The 19,561-nt window shown below is 41.0% G+C and overlaps 1 protein-coding gene across 6 annotated transcripts in view; it reads left to right on the forward strand.

Annotated features, from left to right (window-relative positions):
• UNC5D (unc-5 netrin receptor D) overlaps positions 1 to 19,561 on the forward strand; it is a 534,428-nt gene that overhangs the window by 230,917 nt on the left and 283,950 nt on the right. The window lies entirely within an intron of this gene.

Consider the following 19,561-nt stretch of genomic DNA (forward strand, 5'->3'; position numbering starts at 1 on the left):
CCTCCAGGCAAAGAAGTGTGATCTCCACAGGACAGTGTTGACAACTTTTTAATTAGTATTCTTCTGTTCTGCGTGCTGCATTAACAGGTGGGTAGAAGAAAACTGAGGGTATAAGAGTGTTGAGAAAGGGGGAGCCCCTGGTCATTGGAATTAGAAATGAGAGAAACGTGACCGGAGAACCCTCTGCAGAGAGAAAACAAAGAAAACATTCATACCATGTGGAAGGTGGGAGTTGCTGAGGGTGGTAGCTGATAATCTGAAATAATCTATTATTACACATTTCTCAGCAAGTTAAAAATGCTCTAGTGATTTGACAGGAGCTATTAGCCTATTCTGATTAAAGAGAAAGCAAGTTTTATGAATACAATTCATTATCAGACTAGCATAGGTAAAAACTTCTAATAATCAGGACATATACTTGGTTAAAATTTGGAATGAATTAGATTCAGCTTCAACATCAGCAATTTCATTTAGGCTCCATGAGGCTCATTTTATTCATCTTTAAACTGGGAATAATAATACTTGTCTTAAATGCATTATCTTGCAAGTAAATCAAATATGCGTAAAAGGCATGTAGAATAGTACAATAGTATCCATCCATAGGGAGTATTTAATAAGTAGAAGTAAATATGTGTAGTATTTTCAGAACTCATGCTAAGAAACCTGTAAATTACTAAAAACACTGTCATTTTTTGGTGTGTCCCTCCTGACCCCCCCCCCCCACTGGAACAGCACATATTGAGTGCATATACTGGGGGGAGGGAGGGAGTCACTGTGCAACCTTGATTTGATTCATTTTGCTTCGAAATATCTACTTAATACCATTTCTGTGCCTTATTTTCCCTTCTATTCAGGAGCTTGATAGCACTAGCTGCTCCCTTATCTCACAGAGAAGTCAGAAAGGTAGATATTATGAATCTGTGATATTTCCATTCAGCCAAAAAGGGCATTGGAAAGAAACCATAATGCATTTCCCCGAGAAGACCCGAATGATCAATATAAAGTTTTCAGCTCCAAATCAGTTTTCCTGACCCCATGATTACATTTTGTGCCTGACATATATCACAGTGTTACACCTTAAGAGAGGAAGAAATCTCAAAATATTATAGAGACAGACTTAAGCATATGACAAAAGCACTTGTTTGAAGTGTGGTATTGCAGGAAAGGAGGGTGAACTTTTTCCTCCTTGAATGCATGGTGGATGCTTCATAATGACCACCCCCCTCCCCCGTCCTTGTTTTTTTGATACTATTGATGAGGGATGTTGTAAACATAGTATTGGACAAATCACTGGTTTCAGTGAACACTTCTAAGATTTGATTATTTTAATGACTTTTCAGTAGAAGAGTAAGTAAAATCATGAACAAATATTTAGCCAGGAGGTATAGATAAAAATAAATAAATAAATACAACCAGTAATTGAAGAGACAAACATATTTTAATAATTACAATGAACTAAGACATGTATTAAGACAAGTCTGTGAAAAATGATTTGGAACCATCACAGGATGGTGTTGGGGTTTTTGGAAGTCTGTCTTTCAAATGTTCCTTTGTGAACAGAATATAATAATTTTGTGTAATTTATGCATTAATATAAGCGTTTATTAAGCAACCTTGTTGGCGTGTGGGCATGTGATTGTGGATTCTGACATGAAGGGGAGTATGTTCTAGCAGGGGAAGGAAGATATACATGTATACTTAGTGTAAAGAATTAGCATAGGGTTTGTGTGGCAGTGATTGGAGAAGCACCTCCACTCCCCACCATGGTCGTACATTTGTATCTTGTGGATCATTAAAACGTGCTTTCATAGAGGTGATCTCACTTGAAGTTTGCAACAAGCCTTTGAGGTTGTCTTTCCATTTTGTATCTGTAAAAACTGACTCAGAAAGGTCTAAGGAAGAGCCATAAGTTCACAGAGCAAACGAATGAAGGTTCCAGCATTTGAACTCAGACTTCCTGATTCTAGTAGCAGGGAGCTGATTTCGTGATCACAGCTGTCGGCCAGCTCCACCTTGGTTACAGAGCTGTTGCATGAGGACTACGGTTGAGTTTGCTTTTGCAAGTAGAGGTAACATTATGTAGCCACTATCGACTTCATACCTCACAGTTATTTCAAACACCCAATATCTAGGGAATGAACATTCCAAGAGATTCCTTAAGTAAAAAACAAAAAAAAACCCAAACAAACAAAAAAAAAACACCTTTGTTTTATGCTGTAGAATATTTGATTAAGCGATTTCACAAGGAATAGAAAATTGACGAATTAGAGCATTTTCCTGTTACCCTCATCAGTGCAACTGAAAGGCTCTACATAAAGCATATCATATTTTAGCTAAGAAAGCATTCGGTGAAGGCTGTAATAAAAATGAATTGCAACACCTTGCAAACCATCATATAAAACACTGGGGAAAAGGCCCTGGCTGGCTAGCTGAGTCGATTAAGAGTGTTGTCCCAAAACAACAGGGTGGTGAGTTTGATTCCTGGTCAGGGTACACATGGGAGGCAACCAATGGATGCACGATTGAGTGGAACAACAAATGAACGCTTCTCCTCCCCCTCCCCTCTCTCCCTTCCTCTCTCTGTCTCTCCAACTATCAATCAATAAAACCCTGGCCAGATAGCTGGGTTGGCTGGAGCATCGTCGTGGTGCAGAGGTGGCTGGTTCAATTGCCCAGTCAGGACACAGACAAGAGCAGCTTGATGTTCCCATTACTCTCTCTCTCCCTACCTGTCTCTCTCTCTCTCCCTACCTCTCTCTCTCTCAAAAAAAAAAATCAGATCAAATAGTAAATATTTTTTACTGGATTCTTTCAAGTTCCCCAGTGGAACTAAAAGCAATTAATATGAAAGGAAAAGTAGTAAAAACATCCAACTGTTGTTTTATCACATTTCATCCTATTGCATCTTCTTCTTGATAGAGTGTATTATTACTCTTTCCTCCGGCTTGGCGAGGACTTAATTAATATTCTGGGAGCTAGCAATGTTAGCGTGATGCAGTAGACCACAACCACTTTTATATGTTTTACTTAATGAATTAAACAAACATACCGGTAGACACGTCTTTTGTCTGATGGCTATTGTAGAATGTGGCATTTGGTGAGCATTTAAAGATCCTTTGCATTATTAAAAGGGGAAGCTGCCACCACAGTGAGATATATTGATGCCCTTCTGTGGATTACTGCCAACCATTGCATGGCTATATAAATTACAGCAAAACAAAACAAGCAAAACTGAAGTGTTTGCCTTGTGATTCAGTCTGACTGGACAAATATAGCTGTTTAATTTTCTTAGTCCCTGTCTTTAAGGAGTTTAGACAACAAGAACCAAGTGAAAAGAGACTGTAAGACCTCAAGACAGACCTCAAGTACGCAGTGTATAAATGAAGTTTTGCACTTACGCGGTAACTAGGGAGGAAATCTTTTATAAGAAAACAGAAAGCCCTGGCCGGTTGGCTCAGCGGTAGAGCGTCGGCCTAGCGTGCGGAGGACCTGGGTTCGATTCCCGGCCAGGGCACATAGGAGAAGCGCCCATTTGCTTCTCCACCCCTCCGCCGCGCCTTCCTCTCTGTCTCTCTCTTCCCCTCCCGCAGCCAAGGTTCCATTGGAGCAAAGATGGCCCGGGCGCTGGGGATGGCTCTGTGGCCTCTGCCCCAGGCGCTAGAGTGGCTCTGGTCGCAACATGGCGACGCCCAGGATGGGCAGAGCATCGCCCCCTGGTGGGCAGAGCGTCGCCCCTGGTGGGCGTGCCGGGTGGATCCCGGTTGGGCGCATGCGGGAGTCTGTCTGACTGTCTCTCCCTGTTTCCAGCTTCAGAAAAATGAAAAAGAAAAAAAAAAATTAAAGAAAACAGAAGGAGAGTTGAGATTTGTGTCGTTATACAGAAAAAGATTTCTTCAAAAAAAAAACAAACAAAAATAAAAACAAAACACTTGACTATTCCCAAAGGTCAGGAAAAAGTACGGGGTGAAGGAGCATGCACGTGTGGGGGCTCCAGGCATCGTCCAGAAGGGGGCCCGCGCGGAAGGAGGGGGCGAGAGTTCCGCGCGCATCCGCCTGGGAGAGGCGTCACAGGTACGGGAGCGACGAGCGATGTGGAGACAGAGTGGGCTGGCAGGAAGAGCAGAGTGGGCTGGCAGGAAGAGCAGCGAGTTGGTAAGTGGTCATAAGCTGAGATAAATGCTAGCGTGGGAGGAAGTCAGAAAAAGGACTGCTTGGACAAAAACTTTGAAAAGAGTGTGAGGCTTTTGATCTGAATGCGGAAAGCCCTGGTGAGAAGCCATCTGAATTTGTAACCTTGTGTTGTTAATGGAAATGAAGCTAGCCTGACAAGAATGATGGCATACTTAGGGGAAGAGGTGTGTGAAACTGACCATCCTGGGAGAATGAAAATAGAGCAGGTAGTCTCCATCACCACAAAGCCCCTTGATAAATAAAAGATTTAGAAAATGTTCTTTGCTCAGAAACTCTGAAGCAAGAATTCTCTTGAAAATCAAAAAAGGAAAAGGGCCTGTTTAAAATCACATAAGAATTTAGTGGCAAAGATGAGCATGAAACTCATATTTCTTCTCCCAATGGACCTTTCTATGATCTGCCACTTATTCGGACATAAAGAATTGTAAGGAGAGAAGAGAAAGGATGAAAAATGGGAAAGATGCTGGGGCCCTGGCTGCTTGGCTCAGCGGTTAGAGCATTGCCCCATTATGTGGGCATACTGGGTTCGATCCCCGGGTTCGAACCCAGGTCAGAGTACACATGAAAAGCAACCATCTGCTTCTCTTCCCCTCCATTTCCCCTTCTCTTGTAGCCAGGGGCTGGATTGGTGTGCCTGTCAGCCCCAGATAAGGGTTGCCACCAGGTAGATCCCGGTCGGACTGCATGTGGCAGTCTGTCTCTCTTCCCTCCGCTCACTTAAAAAAATAAAAGAGATACTGGGATAGAAGGCATTGCATAAGGGGGAGTATTGGGAACCAACTTTCCCTCACAGGTTAATGGCCCAGGTGTGAGAATAAGGAAAGCAAATCATAGACGTAAACTCGAGTCATTGCCCTACCAGAGTGATGGAGCAGTGAATCAAGCAAAGCAAAATGCAGAAATTGTGTTCAAGCCTGACCAGATGGTGGTGCAGTGGCTAGAGAATCAGACTGGGATGCGGAGGACCCAGGTTCAAGACCCCGAGGTCGCCAGCTTGAGCACGGGCTCATCTGGTTTGAGCAAAGCTCACCAGCTTGGACCCAAGGTCACTGGCTTAAGCATGGGGTTACTCAGTCTGCTGTAGCTCCACGGTCAAGGCACATATGAGAAAGCAATCAATGAACAACTAAGGTGTCACAAGGAAAAACTGGTGATTGATACTTCTTATCTCTCTCCGTTCCTGTCTGTCTGTCCCTGCCTGTCCCTCTCTCTGACTCATTCTCTATCCTTGTAAAAAAAAAAAAAAGTGTGTTCAAGTTGTCAATTTTAGAACGTAGTCTTTCTTTAAATATGATTGCCCTGACAGTAGATGACAGATCCTCTAAGAGACAATGAGCTGACGACCTCGATTACAGGGAAAGTGTCAACCTTAGGTGACAACGTGGTAGGAATGAGAGAGGGTGTAGAATCTGTAGACAGGCCTCCCAAGTTCATCTGTAGGGGGCGGGTAAGAAAAGGAAAACTGAAGAAAACAACAAACCAGAAAAATATTTTACAAACTATGGAACCCAGATTTGTGTCGGAAGGTAAATTCCTTGAAGACAGTGATTTTTTTAAGCTTTGTTCACTGCGGCGCCACCAAACTTCAGAATAGTTCCTGGCACGTGGCAGTCATTCAGTATTTGGTAGATGGGTGGATGATGAGTGGATAGGTGGGTGATGAGCAAATGACTCAGTCACTCACTTTTTCCCAACCTTTGCACAATAATGGCTCTCACCAGATGTTGAAAGACTTACGCTCACAAGCTCAACAGTGCCCTGTCATTCAAAAACAATGTGAAGGACATCACTTTTTTTTTTTTCTTTCTTATCAAGTCAGCATTCTCAACCAAGGATGGTGCAAGGTAGGAAACCACCAGAATAATAGGTACCATTTTTTTGGTGCATTAATAGAAACCTGCCATTTGTGCATACAACTGACAATATAACTAGTTTTTGGTTATTTTGGGGTTGTATGTGTGTGTACTTGTACCATATTCAGATGTATTATTAATTGTGATATTTCCTGTTGTGTTCTGTTCACACCTTTTCTGACTGTTAACCACAGTTCATTCTTAATGTCTACTTTCTGATCTTTAGGATGTGCAAAAAACAAGAGTTTATTTTGACACTCAGTTTTGTTTTGTTTAAATTTTTTTAAGTGGTTTTCAATTTACCCAGCTACCTCACTGAAACACCCAAAGAGAATGTTTCCTAACTCCCAAAGCAGGGATAACAACTATTGATAGGTGGTTTAAGACCCTTCCAGATATGACAAGTATGCTAATGTTATACATACTAATTATTGCTATCATTGCAGAGTTTGTGCCCTCGGCCTAGTACTGGTCAGTGAACAAAGGTATATGTTACTTTTGAGCAGAGGGAGTTCAAAGCCAGTGTGACTCCTCAGCTCTCACTTTCTCTGCCTCAGCCACCTTGAAGGTCAAATGTTCAGATGGTGGCATCACAAGATGGCAGGATTATGGGTCCCTGATTTCTGGACAGAAGAGGTCCCCCATTGACCTGTTTTGGATTTTATGTGAGCAAGGAATAACCCTTCACTGTATTAGGCCACTGAGATTTCTCTGCTTGTTGGAGGAGCTAAGATAAATTATCCTGACTAATAAAGTTTTATAGAAGGCTTTAGTGAAGTGAACCGCCTAATAGTGGCAGAAAAACCCACCAGAGGAGTGAATTATGATCATCTCTTTCCATGGTTGGAGTTGATTATCTGAGCCTCAGTAGGTGAGGACATTCATTAGGTAAATCACTTAAGCCATGAGTGACTGAACTGTGAGAAGGAAACAGGGACTGACTTCAGTGTCCTTCCCAGAGGAGCCTGGAGGCCTAACCTGGAATTTTCACAGTTGGGGGATAGGGAAAGAATATTTAGGACTAAGAGAAGAGTGTTTGGGTGGTTTTGATTTCAGTTTACTTTTTTTCTTCTTCTAAATATTAAGAAAAATATTAAATAAGCAAGGAATGTGATTCAGGGACCAGAGCTGGTGCTGTGAGTGACCATCCAAATGAGAGTGCCCCAGGGAGACAGAGGGCCAAGTCCCGGACTGCTGCACATCTCTTACTCTCCAGCCGGCCCTTCCTGGCTGGACACGCCTCCCCAGCTGGCCCAGTCAGGCCCAAAGGTGACTTGAAGGCAGCTACCACAGCCACCCAGACCCTGACCAACTCCTTCTCTGTGCTGACAGTTCCAGGACTTGAACTTCACGCTTGCCTCTGCTTCTGTCCTTGGAGTGTGAGACCTTTAGCTTTCTCAAGTGCCACAGGCATAACTTGTGCTTCTGGCTTTGAACAGCTCTTTCCACGGATTTCCTGAGGGACTCAACCAATGTGTGGGCCTGCCCTCTCTGAACAGGTGTGTGTGGGGGGGTCAGGGGGAGGAGGCAGGGCAGGGGATGCAGATTTGACACCTTGTTGGAGAATTAGCTGTCCCCAAAGCTATGTACTATTTTGCATTTTGTTTCAACTAGATCAGTGGTCAGCAAACTCATTAGTCAACAGAGCCAAATATCAACAGCACAACGATTAAAATTTCTTTTGAGAGCCAAATTTTTTAAACTTAAACTATATAGGTAGGTAGGTACATTCCTTATCGAGGTAGCACCCGCACGTGGTATTTTGCGGAGGAGCCACACTGAAGGGGCCAAAGAGCCACGTGTGGCTAGCGATCCCCAGTTTGCTGACTAGGGAACTAGATGATGTAGACAAACTGGTCCTAACTTCTTGTTCTTATTTGGATTTTTAGAAATTGTGGCATAGATACATGCTTTTGGAACTTAGGACCACAGTGACTCTCCCTATTGCTATTCTGAGCATTCGTGGGGAGTTTACAGTTCCCATGGTGCTCAGAGAGGTAGCCTTCTGTTCTATCGAACAGCAGCTGAGCACCAGCGGGCGGGTTCTGGTGCCATCAACTTTAACTACTGGTCGCAGAGCATCCTCTGGGTGCCTGCCCTGGAATGATTAGTGCAGCCACTGGACTGGAAGTTCACTGGGGGCAGAGTTTTTGTCATCATGGGTTCTGCATCATCAGGCAGTATCTTGTACGTAGAGGACCTCAGTTAACATCCCTTGTGTGGTACCCCGCGAGAGCGGGAGTAATTCTTTCTGACACAGGCTGACTTGCATTTTCTTGCTGTTGAGTCTGGATCAGTGTTGGCTGGAATGAACTTTTCACAAGTCTCCAAATGGCTCTGATGCAAACACACATTTTAAGAACCACTGTGTTGGGGCTCTGGCCGGTTGGCTCAGTGGTAGAGCGTTGGCCTGGCGTGCAGGAGTCCCGGGTTCAATTTCTGGCCAGAGCACACAGGAGAAGCGCCCATCTGCTTCTACACCCCTCCCCCTCTACTTCCTCTCTGTCTCTCTCTTCCCTTCCCGCAGCCGAGGCTCCATTGGAGCAAAGATTGCCTGGGCGCTGAAGATGGCTCTGTGGCCTCTGCCTCAGGTGCTAGAATGGCTCTGGATGCAACAGAGTGACACCCCAGAGGGGCAGAGCATCGCCCCCTGGTGGGCATGCCAGGTGGCTCCTGGTCAGGCACATGTGGGAGTCTGTCTGACTGCCTCTCCGTTTCCAGCTTCAGAAAAATGAAAAAAAAAAAAAAGAACCACTGTGTTGGGCCATGGACCTTCGCAAGTGCACTAAAGCACAGAATACCGACCTCTGTGAAGGGATGCCCAAGGTCTAGTCCTGGCTCTGCTGTGAACTCAGCTAGATGTGGCATCTCCCTGGGTAGTAGTTCATCATCCAGCTCCACAGGCGCCCTGCCAGAAGCTCGCAGGGTTTCTTTTCAACTCTAAAACTTGATGAATTTCTGATTATCTTTCATTCATATCAGCTGATTTGGGCTGTTGTATGTGAAAACCGATAGAAAGGAATCTCTTCTGCGATCTAGAACAGTGGTCCCCAACCCCCGGGCCACGGACCGGTACCGGTCCATGGGCCATTTGGTACCGGTCTGGAAAGAAAGATTAAATAACCTACATTATTTCTGTTTTATTTATATTTAAGTCTGAACAATATTTTATTTTTTAAAAATGACCAGATTCCCTCTGTTACATTCGTCTAAGACTCACTCTTGATGCTTGTCTCGGTCACGTGATACATTTATCAATCCCACCCTAAAGGCCGGTCCGTGAAAATATTTTCTCACACTAAACCGGCCCGTGGCCCAAAAAAGGTTGAGGACCACTGATCTAGAACATAAACACACTGTGACCTTGACTGGGACCCTCGCGACACGGTGTCAGAGCAGTGACTGTCTTTCCTCAACACCGCCCTGCCCAGCCGCCTCCCTGGGTTTATTTCCAAGCCCACCTTCCCATCTGTTATCACCAGCCCTGCTCTCTGCAAGGGCTCCGGCCTTAGAATGGCCCCTAGAGTAAAATCCAGACCCTCCCGAAAACAAGACAACCTCCAGCTACAGCAGTTCCTTTCTGTTTATTTCCCTCCTCTAAGCTCAGGCTGGAAAAGTAAATGAACAGTTATGCATATGTGTTTTTCCCCTCAAGCTTCACAGCCCAGGGTCTGGACATTGAGTTGTGATGCTTTGATCACCTATTCTGGCATTAATATTGATTTCCATTCTGCTCTGCTCTCATCATCCCCCTTCCTGGAATTAGGTCCCTCTTCCCAGTGTCTGCATCTCGTTACTTCTGTGATCATTATAGCAGGGCCTTCATTTAAATGTTTAGCAACATCCATTGCGTTTACCAGGCAGCCAGCCCCCTTGTGGGTCTTTCTGGTTTATCTGATGTGCTGCTCTTGAAATGACACTCGTTCTAATCTTCTAAGGTAATTTTCTTTGTACTTGAAAAGACATTTGCCTTTGTGTGTGTGTGTGTGTGATTCATTTTGCTTAATTTGGAAGTTATTTTAGGGCCTAAATTTTGTGTGTTCAAACCATAGAATGTAACCTTTTTTTCTCCCTCTCTGTCTTTGATGAGTTTAAAATTTCCTTTATCCTGTTTCCTAATAATTATTTCTAGTGTATATATTGCTTCCGTAAGCCTGAGACTCATCCTACTTGATCTTTTTTTTTTACCTTTTATTAAAAATGTTTTTCTCTTTTTCATACATTGCGTAGAATTTGTTTACCTGCATAATTTCAAAGTCTGTATCACATCATTGAAAATCAGTTTCTTTTCTCTCTTTTTACAGAATGACTTTTTAATGTTCAGTGTTTAAAGATGCCACTGCTAATGATGATGGGTTTTTTTTGTGCCAGAAATAATTATTCTTGAATTTGTGTGTGGAATGGAGTTAAGCACAGACTGTTCTGACACTGAACCAAAGACAATCTTGTGTAACTATTAAGCAACAGGAAAAAAACCCCAACAAACCACAAAAAACCCTAAGAACTAGCTACATCTCTTGGACCAAACCTTAATATTACATTATTATTCTCTACTTTTTACCAAATACACATTAGTCATCACTCAGTGGTTACATCTGGATACACAGTGCAACTTACAAAAATCATATAAACCTACCCTGTCTGCAGGGCCTCCTGGGAATCACACAAAGTTAATTAATCACTTTTATTGAGTCTCTATGTTTTTATTCCCAACTCTAGTGGTTTAAGGAGGAAAATAATCTTTGAGCAGGATTATTGGTAAATAAAAATAAATATTTATAAAAAATCTTGAATTCTGTACCAGGGAGCAGACATCAGTGATGAAAATGAATAAGAGGCCTTATAGTCATAAACAGATAATTTTATTTTTAGAAAGAATTGTATATAGATTTGTAATTCATGCACTCAACCAATGCTCTCGCTTGTTGTGACCCTTAGATACTAATATTATCTAAAGCCACTATTCAGAATCTCTACTATAAAATAAGATAAACCGCAAAGCTAATCAACATGTCTGCATTTACCATTTCAAAAGTGTTTAAATTTTTACTTAGCCTGTTTCAAATGGACACGATCTGTGGGAGCCCCCAGGAAAAAGCCAGCACAGGCCTTAGTTTCAGTGTTGATGGACCCGCTCTGTTCTCTCAGGTTGGGGACTAAACATCTTTTAACCGGGTAGCAACAGTTTACAGGCTAGAGGCATTCCTGTGAGAGCTCCTTTTCCTCCAGCAGCTTCTACAAAGAGTGACTTGTTATCATAAAACAGTTGCAACATCATTAATCTAAACACACAAACAAACTTAGCTTTCAATATCTGTTCTTATTCAGATTCTTATTTCAAAATGCTGGGTTTCCCCAACTATAACTGCTCGGTGCTAAAGTTATTTCTTTGTCAGAGAATCAAATATCAAGTAGAAGACCACATGGTATGTATAGGTGTACATCTCTCTCTGAAAGGAGATATCAACACTAAATTCTGATCTTTAATTTGGGGGTTATTTTAAATGTTTTTGAATATCAGATCTGAAGCTGCTAGTATCGCAGTGTGTTAATAGCATTAAACATTCTGTGGTTTTTGAAGAGTAAGGTATCTGAGGAAACAAAAAAGTCAAGTACAACATTCTTTAACCTGCTTTTAATTAGATCATTAGGGATTTAAGGCTCTATTGGTTGAATTACTCTGCAGCTCACTCTTTACAATTGAGTTTATTTAAATTACATTTCAAACTAGTCATTGTAAAACGGGGTGTTAGAAAATTTTCTGAGTGAAATAAAGGGCAGCCCTTTGGAGAGAATGGTTTCTTTCTAGAATGAGAGATTTGCAAAAACGTTATTAGTCTTTGGAGCTCAGAAGTAAGACTGTAGCTTACAGAAACATCCGCAGGACTTCTTGCTGTATTCTCTGTGTCTGACCCGTAGTGTTTACTCTCAGAAGCTTTGAAGAGCTTTCTCTGCCCCTTCTGATGGTGAGGACACACACAGAATAGTAAGACTGCTTTGCCTCAAAAGGAGCAGAAAGTCTCCTGAACTTTCTCATAAATGATTTGTTAGCCTCTGAAAGGCTGTGATTTATTACGAAGGAATAGTAGTTTCTCCCACTCCCTACCCCCCCTAGCTCCACCCCCTGCCTATCAGCAGTTTTGCTTTCTAAGGTTTCAATTACCTGACGTCAATTATGGTCTGAAAATATTAAATGGCAAATTCTAGAAATAAACAATTCATAAGCTTTCAGTCATACACCATTCTGAGTAGCAAGATGAAATCTTGGCCCATCTGCTCCGTCCCGCCTGGGACGTGACTCACCCTGCTTCTGGTTATTCAGCAGTCATCTTAGTTACCCGACTGGTTATCAGCCATTTTGAAAGAAGAGAGAGATGCCACATTCACGTAGCTTTTATTTCAGTATATTGTTATACTTGTTCTGTTTTATTAGTTATACTATGTCTTATGGTGCCTAATTTATAAATTAAACTTTATCATAGGTTTGTATGTATAGGAAAGAACATAGTTTATGTAGGGTTTCAGGAATCCACTTGGGGTCTTGGAAGGTATCTCCCTGGGTAAGGGGGGAACTACTGTAAGTTTCCTTTATTAGTAAAGAAATGCAAAGGATTTGAAATCAGCTTTTCATATCTGACTACTGGGGCGAAAGTGTCAGTCCTGTGACTGTGGATGAATGCTCATAGGATTCGCATTAACCATAGGTACACGAAAATATGAGGAACCCTTTGCTGGGTCCTCAGGATGCTTCTGACGCCCTCCCCTCATCCATATGTTTCTAATGGTGATTGCTGTCCAGTTACTGCTGTCTCTTCTGAGATGTCAATAAAGTGCTACAAATATGTTCAAGATCATTTTAGTTTCCAGTATTTTATTGTGTGGCATTTCGATACTAGTGATCTAGATGGAGAATATTGATAATAGGTTAGTCTTTCTTGATAATAGCCTTCCCTGTGGACGCTCTTAAAAGACTGTAATTACACTGTTGTAACACTATTCTTCTGAAGCAAAAGGACACTAAAGTTGTATAAAGCAATACACTCTTTGTCACTGAAAAAAATAAAGGAAAATTCTTATTTAAGGGGAAAAAATAGTGAAGCTAAACAACACAAGCCCGAGGCTTTTTGGAATACCAAGAAGACGAGTTTTATTAGAAGAGTTGTCAGAAGGATGGAGAACTCTCCGGATTTTGAGAATTATTTTGTTGAAGCATTGTAGGGATCAGATCTTTCTTCTCTGGTGGACTTCCTGAGGAGTCTTGAAGAGGTTTCTTGGTTAAGATAGAAAAAATAATTTTCCTTGTTTAATTCTGGTTGGTGTAATAAAACAAAATAAAGCAGAAATCATTATTAAATAATATTATTCTAAGCCTACTACATGAACCTGTTTAAGTTGCTGAGATACATCAATGATTAGTACTGACACATATTTCTGCGTCTACAGGGCTTACATTCTCTCAGGGTGGGGCAGGAAATAAAGAATAAACCTCATAGTTAAGTGAATTATAGAGAAGGATAAAATATCAACGTGCTAGAGGAAAAAGGATAGAGCAAGATCAAGGAGATTGGGGAGGTTGCCATTGATTTGGAGTGGTTAAGGATGCTCGGTTTGAGAAGATAATCTTGGAAACTAAAAGTGGAAGTTAGCACTGTGGATATCAAGTAAAAACATTCCAGGCAGAGGGAAGAACTCAGGCAGACCTGCACAGTGGCAGGGCCCAGTGGGGCTATAGAATGTGGATAGTGTTGACAGGTGAAGTATATGGAAATGTGGAATCAGTTGAGGGTTTTGAACAAAGTGTGAAATACATAGTGTGATTTACCTTTTAAACCCATCACTCTGGCTTCTGTCAGAGCACTGGAACCCAAGAGAAAAAGTAGGGGGAGTGGATCTGAGGCATTACAATTAATTATTTGTTCAAGCAAAAAGTTCTGATGGTTTTAATCAGAGTAAGAACAGTGGCTATGGAAAGAAACAGATCCAATCTGGATATATCTTGGAAGGAGATCCAAAAATGATTCCCTGGTATGTTGAATTTAGGATGTGAGAACATCTATCCACAGTGACTTCAGACATCTGGGTCTGGGTACCTAAAAGGATAAAGACCCCGTAAGTGAGATAGGAGAAACTCTGTTAGATTGGGGTAGGACCTGAGGATTTCAGTTTTAGATACATGTATAGTTTAAGATGACAGTTATATTTCCAAGTGCAGATGTGAAGTTTTATCTAAACATCTGCAATTTGTGAACGGAGTGAGAACCTGAGAAGTCAATAGGTTCTTTGTCTCTGTGGCAAAATCTCTTAGTTGGTTCTCTGAATGAAAAAAAAAAATCTTTGTTGAAGCCACCTGATTTTATTTGTTTTTTGACATGTAAAGCTGTGCACATATTCTCTCAGGCAAACATATTCTACCCGAGAGGCAGTTGGCCTTGACCAGCGAATGGAATGCTCACAGCCCAGCTGATAGGGCAGAGGGTTTGAAGCAAAATGCAGAGGGGTGACGTTATTCCCGTTCTTATCGGAGCTCAGGCAGGTATGTTTGTCCTTAACTCTGAGATTAGTGCAATGCAAAACCACAAAAAATATAAAACTTAAAACTAACATCGACCTTAAACAATAGATTTGTGCTTTACATACTTAACACTCGAAAACATTAGTTTTATCTCTGTTGTGCAATATGAAGCTCTAAAATGGGTACTTGAAATTCTTGACTTCTGAATCAGGAATAAAATAAGGATTAGTCTTTTAAGAAGTTGATAAAGGCTTAAAACAACATTTATTTAAAATTAAAATTGCCCACAATCTCATCTCCTCATGTCAATGGTTTTCTTAAAAATGTTACCTTTTTAATATTATCCATATGAATATGTAATAATTTAATTTTATGCTAATATGGTTATGTTTTTAATTTTTATTTAACTTTAGAATAATCTTTTTCTTTTAGTGTGGTTTGGTTTTAAATATCTCACTTTAACACCCTCCAGTTTCCAAGATAACTAGTGAGCCAAAAATAGTCAAAGGAATTTCCTGAAAAATTGGACTTGGTGTGTCATAGAGGTAGGTAGGTCGGTAAGAAGGTAGGTAGAGAATGTATAAAAATTGTGATCCTTTTAGGATCATACTATCTAAATTTATTTGTAGCTAAACTGAAAGTGATGATCTTTCCAGGTTTATATATACAGATGTGATCATTGTTTTAATACCCATGCCATAGTCCATGTTATTAATTTACTATGGTTTTTGAACTGCTCCTCAATGGATGGACAATCAAGATGATTTTCCTTTTTTGTACTGACTGTAGTGCTTCTAAAGCAGCTTATGCAGTGTCTGGCACAGAGGATAAGCACGTGATAAATGCAAGCTTGTTTCTCTTGACAAACTTGATACAAATAATAAGTGCTGGAGCCAAAATTTGAGCTCATTTCTCTATCTCCTAAGCCTAAACTCCATCATTTACTATGACTTCCACAATTCTGCTCTTCCTTCTCCCTCTCTTTTCCTTTTGTAACAGCTGTAGCACCTCTTGAGTCTTAAGATCCCCCTTGAATGAGATCAACATCTGACCATAAGATGGATGTATCCGTATACACAGTTTCTCACTAAACTTTTGACTTCAGAATTAAACTTGAGTCTTTCCTCTAAAGCTGGTTTCCCCTGCATTAAAAACAATTTTCTATCACTGTTACCAATATTCCTTTACTCATTTGTGCCTGAAATTTGATTTAATCATTATACCTTATAAACATTTTTTTTTCCATTAATTTGAGAGAGAGAGGAAGGGAGAAAGAGAGAGAAAGGAAGGGGGAGAGAGAAAGAAGCATTAACTCTGTGTTTCACTTAGTTGTTCTCTCCACTTGTGCACTCATTGGTTGCTTCCTGTTTGTGCCCTGACTGAGGGTTGAACCTGAGACCGCTGGTGCACCGGGCTGATCCTTTATCCACAGAGCCACCCGGCCAGGGCCAATCACTGTACCTTTTAAACACCTTCACCTTCAAAATCTTGTTAATCACAAGGATGTGTGGATTGGATTCTGCTCAAGTTCCCCAAATACTTTCTCTCCTATTTATGATCACTTTTATCATCCTAGTTGAGATATTTATGACTTCAAAAATTATATGCTTTTGTCTTTAGTCCATTAAATACATCCTATCACATATCAAATTAATCTAGTAGGATATGCTTTAGGTTTGTCACAATTTATCTAAAAGAAGCCAAAATACATTTTTTAATCTAGAGATTGAGTATGACACTTAGTAGGAAGGAACATTAGTATAGTTCAAGGCATCTTCTCCAGCATTTCAGATATCTGAGCTGTGACTTAGATACATGTATTAATGGACTCTGTAATTCTTCCTGAAAGAGATATTTAATTTTTAGGTAATTCTGATTATGAGCATGTTCTTTCTAAACTTGAGGTAAATGTGCTTTTTATTGCTTTTCACACATTTTTAAAAATTTTGCCTTCTGAGGTTTTAGAATAAGTATAATTTCTCCAAAAAATAATCTTTAAATCTATAGAGAACACAACTTTATTCCCATTCTATTCCATTCCTAGTTGTAACTGCTGACTTTTACGGTGCTAATAACCATCTTTCTAGTTCCTTTGCCACGTTGGTCAGCCAAGTCCTGGACACTCTAAAACTCTTAAAATAGGAACCTTCGGATTAAAAACACTTGTCTAAATGAGGTCTGACAAAATACAATTAATAAATTCAGCAGCAATTTCTCAGTATGTCATGTATAATAGATTCAATAATATGTGCTACATAAATAATCTTTGAAACAGACAGATACTAACCTCATGCGACTTAGAAGAGACCACAAATACAAACATTAAATCTAAAAGTGGACATTATTGACACAGTAATTGGCATTAAAAAAATCCTTCTGCCTGACTGGTGGTGGCACAGTGGATTGAGCTTTGTCCCCGGACTCTGAGGTCCCTGGTTTGAAATCCCTAGTCACCAGCTGGAGCATGGGTTTGTGGGCTTGAGTGCGGGCTTGCCAGTTTAAGCATGGGATCATTGACATAATCCCAAGGTCGCTGGCTTGAGCAAGGGGGCACTGGCTCGACTTGAGCCCTTTGGTCATGGCACATATGAGAAAGCAATCAATGAACAACTGAAGTGAAGCAACTATAAGGTGATGTTTCTCATCCCCCCCCCTTTCCAATCTCTTTCTAAAAATAAAATAAAATAAAATAAATCCTTCCCATTTTTTTTTAGTGCTTCTGTTCTGTCTTACATGAATTAGGAAAGAGACACTGGTCATCAGGAGTTTAAATCTTGGTGGACAGGCCTCCACATCTCAGATTTGTCCATTTGCAGCACAGAGAGTGATACAGGTCTTGTGTAATTATTAAACTAGATTCTGAAAGACCCGCCCTTTCCAAATTCAGAGTGACATCTCACAATCAACTAGTAGTGCCATCTACTGATGGTGGCCAAATTAGATGATTCGTCTGTCTGCTAAACTTTTTTGGCATGAAGAGCTCCAGGTATTCCTACTTTATTTAATCCCCGTTGCCAGTGGTAGGTGTATGTATGGGAGGTCAGTCCTAGTCTCTGTCTCTTGCACTGCTACCCGAGAAGTTGTCCTGAAGCACAGATTAGATTGGGTTACCCCTCAGGTGGCTGTTACTGAGGGAATTTGGCCCAAAAAGTGGAAACTGATACATTTTAATTTGTTTTACTGCTTCTATATGGCAATATGGTCCTTCCTGCCAGGTTGAACTCCCCATTAATAAGAGCCACCTGAGCATTTCTATCCCTCCATTTATTGCAATAGATAAGTGTCAAGTCACAGAGAACACTAAGGGTTTTGTTTTACTTACTTTATTATTTTTCACCTACCCACAACCTCCTTGGGCTTAAGAGGTATTGATTCAGAAACACAATTTAAATCAATTTATTAGCTTAGGATGGATCTCAAGAAGAGATAAAATTTATTTTAATTATTCATTTCCTTTAGGCAGTCACTTACACTGCTTTTCTGACAAGAGAGGCTTGGAGTGGTTAACCTGGAGCTCCTGGAGTGGAGATTCTAGGCAGGAAATGTGTGCTGCATCTAAATGCAGGGAGATGGGGAGGGGCTTGTGAACTAGCCCATCGATTGGCTGCCTCCGGAGACTTGGCTTCAGTTTACAATATAATCATACCTAGATAATGACCCTTAAGGGGCAGCCGAGTTCCCTTTATCTCTGCCTGTAATGAATTAAGCATATTTATATTCAATCACCAAGACATCAATGTCAAGCTCCTTGTCAAAGGCTTGTTAAAGGGAGGAAAGGAAAGGAAAAATAAAAAGGAAAGACAGAACCTCTCTAATCTGTTTTTGTTAGAGCCTTCCGTAAGCGCCACAGCGCCGCGTTGCTTCTGCTCCTGCCGAGGCTTCTGCCGGGGCCAGCAGGCCAGCCGTTTAAGCCACAACCTCCAGTTACCCTCATTTTCTCTCTTTTCCTCACTCGACCCCAACCGATCAGTAAGTTTTATTACTTGTGCTCCAAAATAGATTACTGTTTCTTCTACCCTCAATGTCAAATTCTAAATAGCTTACTCGCTGGTCTTCGTAGTCTTCCACTGGTCCCATTGATGGCCGTTCTTCATCTCACTCTTCACCTGGAAAAGTGAGCTTCTTGGAAGGTAAAATGGGGGGACATCACTCTCCCTGTTTAGACCCCTTGATGACTCCTCACTAGCTACAGCAAAGTGCATACTTGATCCTTCAAGGGCCAGCATCATTTGACTCCAAGATACTAATATGGTCTCTTCTTGAGTCTCAATATCTTGATAACACTAATAGGTAGATGTATTCTAAATGAAAAGCCTAATAAATAGATGTGTGCTAAATGTAAAGCCTTCTTTTAAAAATTATTTTTCCTGTGGTAAGGATATTGTGGTGGTTTAACACTCTAAGTCACCATAATATTTTATAAAATCTCATTAAGTCAATTACCTCGATGACAGGAGAAATTCATAAATCATGAGATACAAATTCTGAGAAGTAAAACACGCAGAAAACAGGGTAGGTGGAAGGGTGTTAGTGATTTAATAGTTAAAGACTGATACCATCTGCCTTACTATTTGCATCAAAGTGTATTCTGGCACTGATGATTATAATTGTTTTTCATATCCCCTGGGCTGAGATAATGTTTGTTTCTAGAATACCTTCAGGGTGACCTTACTGAAAAATGAACAAGATAACTAGTATACATTTCTCTAAAATGTATAATTTCAGAACATGGAGAGCTGGGGAGAAACTGTCTTACTGAGTGCTGCACACTGTGACTTTATCGGAGAAGTCTCTCATTGGACCTCTTTAAGGGAGGTTATCCCTCTATATGGCAGTGCAATCCGATACATAGAACGCTTCAGGTATGTTTATATTCCGGAGCTCAGATTAATTGCCAGGCTGTTAACCCACCTGCCCTGGCACTTTGTAGTACCAGCCACCAAAATGCCTAATCTCCCAAGTAGCGTTGGTGGCATGGGCCAGTGAAAATAACAAAGGCTTTGCC

This window comes from Saccopteryx bilineata, chromosome 6 (assembly GCF_036850765.1).
Source record: "Saccopteryx bilineata isolate mSacBil1 chromosome 6, mSacBil1_pri_phased_curated, whole genome shotgun sequence".
Lineage (NCBI taxonomy): Eukaryota > Metazoa > Chordata > Mammalia > Chiroptera > Emballonuridae > Saccopteryx > Saccopteryx bilineata.